Below are 7,220 nucleotides of genomic sequence, written 5' to 3'. Positions count from 1 at the left end.
GACACAAGTAATTATTCCAACAATTGTTTACAGACAGATTATTTCACTTATAATTCACTGTATCACAATTCCAGTGGGTCAGAAGTTTACATACACTAAGTTGACTGTGCCTTTAAACAGCTTGGAAAATTCCCGAAAATGATGTCATGGCTTTAGAAGCTTCTGATAGGCTAATTGACATCATTTGAGTCAATTGGAGGTGTACCTGTGGATGTATTTCAAGGCCTACCTTCAAACTCAGTGCCTCTTTGCTTGACATCATAGAAAAATCTAAAGAAATCAGCCAAAATGGTAGGCCTCCACAAGTCTTTGCTGCAGGAGGGACTGGTGCACTTCACAAAATAGATGGCATTATGAGAAAGGAAAATTATGTGGATATATTGAAGCAACATCTCAAGACATCAGTCAGGAAATTAAAGCTTGGTCGCAAATGGGTCTTCCAAATGGACAATGACCCCAAGCACACTTCCAAAGTTGTGGTAAAATGGCTTAAGGACAACAAAGTTAAGGGATTGGAGTGGCCATCACAAAGCCCTGACCTCAATCCCATAGAAAATTTGCGGGCAGAACTGAAAAAGCGTGTGCGAGCAAGGAGGCCTACAAACCTGACTCGGTTACACCAGCTTTGACAGGAGGAATGGAATAATTCATTCTCTCTACTATTATTCTGACATTTCATATTCTTAAAATAAAGTGGTGATCCTAACTGACCTAAAACAGGGCATTTTTACTAGGATTAAATGTCAGGAATTGTGAAAAACAGAGTTTAAATGTATTTGGCTAAGGTGTATGTAAACTTCCACTTCAACTGTAACTCTGAAAAATGATGGTGAAATATGCTTTTCGTGGATTACATGATAAAAGACAGACAAACCTTTTTAAAACCTGGTTACTCCGAATGAATATCATTCATTGAAGTGTAGTATATATATGAATGACTGAGAACTTTGAGCTCAATCATTCGTACTTCATAGAAGGGTTTCCCATTCACACTCAGAACTAAATCAACAATTGAACCATGAAAGGACGATGACTATCTGTGTAACTTTAACTACAGAATCTGTCAATTTATTATATTCTATAAATAATATCCCTCAACAGGTGTATTCAGTACTGTCACCAAAGTATGTAGCCTATCACATCCTAGCTAGATGAGAGAGGAATGTTCTGTTCTACAGTAGCCTATCACATCCTAGCTAGATGAGAGAATGTTCTGTTCTACAGTAGCCTATCACATCCTAGCTAGATGAGAGAATGTTCTGTTCTACAGTAGCCTATCACATCCTAGCTAGATGAGAGAATGTTCTGTTCTACAGTAGCCTATCACATCCTAGCTAGATGAGAGAATGTTCTGTTCTACAGTAGCCTATCACATCCTAGCTAGATGAGAGAATGTTCTGTTCTACAGTAGCCTATCACATCCTAGCTAGATGAGAGAGGAATGTTCTGTTCTACAGTAGCCTATCACATCCTAGCTAGATGAGAGAATGTTCTGTTCTACAGTAGCCTATCACATCCTAGCTAGATGAGAGAGGAATGTTCTGTTCTACAGTAGCCTATCACATCCTAGCTAGATGAGAGAGGAATGTTCTGTTCTACAGTAGCCTATCACATCCTAGCTAGATGAGAGAATGTTCTGTTCTACAGTAGCCTATCACATCCTAGCTAGATGAGAGAATGTTCTGTTCTACAGTAGCCTATCACATCCTAGCTAGATGAGAGAATGTTCTGTTCTACAGTAGCCTATCACATCCTAGCTAGATGAGAGAATGTTCTGTTCTACAGTAGCCTATCACATCCTAGCTAGATGAGAGAGGAATGTTCTGTTCTACAGTAGCCTATCACATCCTAGCTAGATGAGAGAATGTTCTGTTCTACAGTAGCCTATCACATCCTAGCTAGATGAGAGAATGTTCTGTTCTACAGTAGCCTATCACATCCTAGCTAGATGAGAGAGGAATGTTCTGTTCTACAGTAGCCTATCACATCCTAGCTAGATGAGAGAATGTTCTGTTCTACAGTAGCCTATCACATCCTAGCTAGATGAGAGAATGTTCTGTTCTACAGTAGCCTATCACATCCTAGCTAGATGAGAGAATGTTCTGTTCTACAGTAGCCTATCACATCCTAGCTAGATGAGAGAATGTTCTGTTCTACAGTAGCCTATCACATCCTAGCTAGATGAGAGAGGAATGTTCTGTTCTACAGTAGCCTATCACATCCTAGCTAGTTGAGAGAATGTTCTGTTCTACAGTAGCCTATCACATCCTAGCTAGATGAGAGAGGAATGTTCTGTTCTACAGTAGCCTATCACATCCTAGCTAGATGAGAGAATGTTCTGTTCTACAGTAGCCTATCACATCCTAGCTAGATGAGAGAATGTTCTGTTCTACAGTAGCCTATCACATCCTAGCTAGATGAGAGAATGTTCTGTTCTACAGTAGCCTATCACATCCTAGCAAGATGAGAGAATGTTCTGTTCTACAGTAGCCTATCACATCCTAGCTAGATGAGAGAATGTTCTGTTCTACAGTAGCCTATCACATCCTAGCTAGATGAGAGAATGTTCTGTTCTACAGTAGCCTATCACATCCTAGCTAGATGAGAGAGGAATGTTCTGTTCTACAGTAGCCTATCACATCCTAGCTAGTTGAGAGAATGTTCTGTTCTACAGTAGCCTATCACATCCTAGCTAGATGAGAGAGGAATGTTCTGTTCTACAGTAGCCTATCACATCCTAGCTAGATGAGAGAATGTTCTGTTCTACAGTAGCCTATCACATCCTAGCTAGATGAGAGAATGTTCTGTTCTACAGTAGCCTATCACATCCTAGCTAGATGAGAGAATGTTCTGTTCTACAGTAGCCTATCACATCCTAGCTAGATGAGAGAATGTTCTGTTCTACAGTAGCCTATCACATCCTAGCTAGATGAGAGAATGTTCTGTTCTACAGTAGCCTATCACATCCTAGCTAGATGAGAGAATGTTCTGTTCTACAGTAGCCTATCACATCCTAGCTAGATGAGAGAGGAATGTTCTGTTCTACAGTAGCCTATCACATCCTAGCTAGATGAGAGAGGAATGTTCTGTTCTACAGTAGCCTATCACATCCTAGCTAGATGAGAGAATGTTCTGTTCTACAGTAGCCTATCACATCCTAGCTAGATGAGAGAGGAATGTTCTGTTCTACAGTAGCCTATCACATCCTAGCTAGATGAGAGAGGAATGTTCTGTTCTACAGTAGCCTATCACATCCTAGCTAGATGAGAGAGGAATGTTCTGTTCTACAGTAGCCTATCACATCCTAGCTAGATGAGAGAATGTTCTGTTCTACAGTAGCCTATCACATCCTAGCTAGATGAGAGAGGAATGTTCTGTTCTACAGTAGCCTATCACATCCTAGCTAGATGAGAGAATGTTCTGTTCTACAGTAGCCTATCACATCCTAGCTAGATGAGAGAATGTTCTGTTCTACAGTAGCCTATCACATCCTAGCTAGATGAGAGAATGTTCTGTTCTACAGTAGCCTATCACATCCTAGCTAGATGAGAGAGGAATGTTCTGTTCTACAGTAGCCTATCACATCCTAGCTAGATGAGAGAATGTTCTGTTCTACAGTAGCCTATCACATCCTAGCTAGATGAGAGAATGTTCTGTTCTACAGTAGCCTATCACATCCTAGCTAGATGAGAGAGGAATGTTCTGTTCTACAGTAGCCTATCACATCCTAGCTAGATGAGAGAATGTTCTGTTCTACAGTAGCCTATCACATCCTAGCTAGATGAGAGAATGTTCTGTTCTACAGTAGCCTATCACATCCTAGCTAGATGAGAGAATGTTCTGTTCTACAGTAGCCTATCACATCCTAGCTAGATGAGAGAATGTTCTGTTCTACAGTAGCCTATCACATCCTAGCTAGATGAGAGAATGTTCTGTTCTACAGTAGCCTATCACATCCTAGCTAGATGAGAGAATGTTCTGTTCTACAGTAGCCTATCACATCCTAGCTAGATGAGAGAGGAATGTTCTGTTCTACAGTAGCCTATCACATCCTAGCTAGATGAGAGAATGTTCTGTTCTACAGTAGCCTATCACATCCTAGCTAGATGAGAGAATGTTCTGTTCTACAGTAGCCTATCACATCCTAGCTAGTTGAGAGAATGTTCTGTTCTACAGTAGCCTATCACATCCTAGCTAGATGAGAGAGGAATGTTCTGTTCTACAGTAGCCTATCACATCCTAGCTAGATGAGAGAATGTTCTGTTCTACAGTAGCCTATCACATCCTAGCTAGATGAGAGAATGTTCTGTTCTACAGTAACCTATCACATCCTAGCTAGATGAGAGAATGTTCTGTTCTACAGTAGCCTATCACATCCTAGCTAGATGAGAGAGGAATGTTCTGTTCTACAGTAGCCTATCACATCCTAGCTAGATGAGAGAATGTTCTGTTCTACAGTAGCCTATCACATCCTAGCTAGATGAGAGAATGTTCTGTTCTACAGTAGCCTATCACATCCTAGCTAGTTGAGAGAATGTTCTGTTCTACAGTAGCCTATCACATCCTAGCTAGATGAGAGAGGAATGTTCTGTTCTACAGTAGCCTATCACATCCTAGCTAGATGAGAGAATGTTCTGTTCTACAGTAGCCTATCACATCCTAGCTAGTTGAGAGAATGTTCTGTTCTACAGTAGCCTATCACATCCTAGCTAGATGAGAGAATGTTCTGTTCTACAGTAGCCTATCACATCCTAGCCAGTTGAGAGAAGAATGTTCTGTTCTACAGTAGCCTATCACATCCTAGCTAGATGGGAGAGGAATGTTCTGTTCTACAGTAGCCTATCACATTGTAGCCAGTTGAGAGAATGTTCTGTTCTACAGTAGCCTATCACATCCTAGCTAGATGAGAGAGGAATGTTCTGTTCTACAGTAGCCTATCACATCCTAGCTAGTTGAGAGAATGTTCTGTTCTACAGTAGCCTATCACATCCTAGCTAGATGAGAGAATGTTCTGTTCTACAGTAGCCTATCACATCCTAGCTAGATGAGAGAATGTTCTGTTCTACAGTAGCCTATCACATCCTAGCTAGATGAGAGAGGAATGTTCTGTTCTACAGTAGCCTATCACATCCTAGCTAGATGAGAGAATGTTCTGTTCTACAGTAGCCTATCACATCCTAGCTAGATGAGAGAATGTTCTGTTCTACAGTAGCCTATCACATCCTAGCTAGATGAGAGAATGTTCTGTTCTACAGCAGCCTATCACATCCTAGCTAGATGAGAGAGGAATGTTCTGTTCTACAGTAGCCTATCACATCCTAGCTACATGAGAGAATGTTCTGTTCTACAGTAGCCTATCACATCCTAGCTAGATGAGAGAATGTTCTGTTCTACAGTAGCCTATCACATCCTAGCTAGATGAGAGAGGAATGTTCTGTTCTACAGTAGCCTATCACATCCTAGCTAGTTGAGAGAATGTTCTGTTCTACAGTAGCCTATCACATTGTAGCCAGTTGAGAGAGGAATGTTCTGTTCTACAGTAGCCTATCACATCCTAGCTAGATGAGAGAGGAATGTTCTGTTCTACAGTAGCCTATCACATCCTAGCTAGATGAGAGAGGAATGTTCTGTTCTACAGTAGCCTATCACATCCTTGCTAGATGAGAGAATGTTCTGTTCTACAGTAGCCTATCACATCCTAGCTAGATGAGAGAATGTTCTGTTCTACAGTAGCCTATCACATCCTAGCTAGATGAGAGAGGAATGTTCTGTTCTACAGTAGCCTATCACATTGTAGCCAGTTGAGAGAGGAATGTTCTGTTCTACAGTAGCCTGTCACATCCTAGCTAGATGAGAGAATGTTCTGTTCTACAGTAGCCTATCACATCCTAGCTAGATGAGAGAGGAATGTTCTGTTCTACAGTAGCCTATCACATCCTAGCTAGTTGAGAGAATGTTCTGTTCTACAGTAGCCTATCACATCCTAGCTAGATGAGAGAATGTTCTGTTCTACAGTAGCCTATCACATCCTAGCTAGATGAGAGAGGAATGTTCTGTTCTACAGTAGCCTATCACATCCTAGCTAGATGAGAGAGGAATGTTCTGTTCTACAGTAGCCTATCACATCCTAGCTAGATGAGAGAATGTTCTGTTCTACAGTAGCCTATCACATCCTAGCTAGATGAGAGAATGTTCTGTTCTACAGTAGCCTATCACATCCTAGCTAGATGAGAGAGGAATGTTCTGTTCTACAGTAGCCTATCACATTGTAGCCAGTTGAGAGAGGAATGTTCTGTTCTACAGTAGCCTGTCACATCCTAGCTAGATGAGAGAGGAATGTTCTGTTCTACAGTAGCCTATCACATCCTAGCCAGTTGAGAGAGGAATGTTCTGTTCTACAGTAGCCTATCACATCCTAGCTAGATGAGAGAATGTTCTGTTCTACAGTAGCCTATCACATCCTAGCTAGATGAGAGAGGAATGTTCTGTTCTACAGTAGCCTATCACATCCTAGCTAGTTGAGAGAATGTTCTGTTCTACAGTAGCCTATCACATCCTAGCTAGATGAGAGGTCAGAATCATAACACATCCTCTTATATGCCAACAGCGTGAACAAAAGGAGACTCTGATGTAATATATTTCCATGTATATGATGGAGGGGGGGGGGGTTGAGTTATTTAATTTACCAGCATACATACATACATTAATCTGTATCTGAATAACCATAGACGTCCATGGCAGAAGCCTCCATTCTGAGTAGTAGCAGCCAGATGCTCCGTTCCATTCAGCTCTACAGTGCTATACAGTCTGTCCTGCACCCAGCCATCCAGGCTGAATGCAGTTATTATCATGGAGGGAAGCCATATTGTTCCCCAAAAAAACGCTGAATAGTTAGGAGGTAAAACTGTTGGCACTGCACTCCTTGTTCTGTTAGTACATACGCAGCGTCACAGAGGGGGTGTGTGTGTGTGTGTGTGTGTGTGTGTGTGTGTGTGTGTGTGTGTGTGTGTGTGTGTGTGTGTGTGTGTGTGTGTGTGTGTGCAGATACAATGGTGTGTGCAGATACAATGCACATATGCTTCAATCTGTGTTTCTGTGTATATGTGTGTGTGGTGGTTGTTTATTTGTGTCTGCATTTCTATGTGTGTGTGTGTGTGTGTGTGTGTGTGTGTGTGTGTGTGTGTGTGTGTGTGTGTGTGTGTGTGTGTGTGTGTGTGTGT

This window comes from Oncorhynchus kisutch, unplaced genomic scaffold (assembly GCF_002021735.2).
Source record: "Oncorhynchus kisutch isolate 150728-3 unplaced genomic scaffold, Okis_V2 scaffold3717, whole genome shotgun sequence".
Taxonomy (NCBI): domain Eukaryota; kingdom Metazoa; phylum Chordata; class Actinopteri; order Salmoniformes; family Salmonidae; genus Oncorhynchus; species Oncorhynchus kisutch.
The sequence above is the reverse complement of the archived record's forward strand: the minus strand, read 5'-3'. Positions refer to the sequence as shown.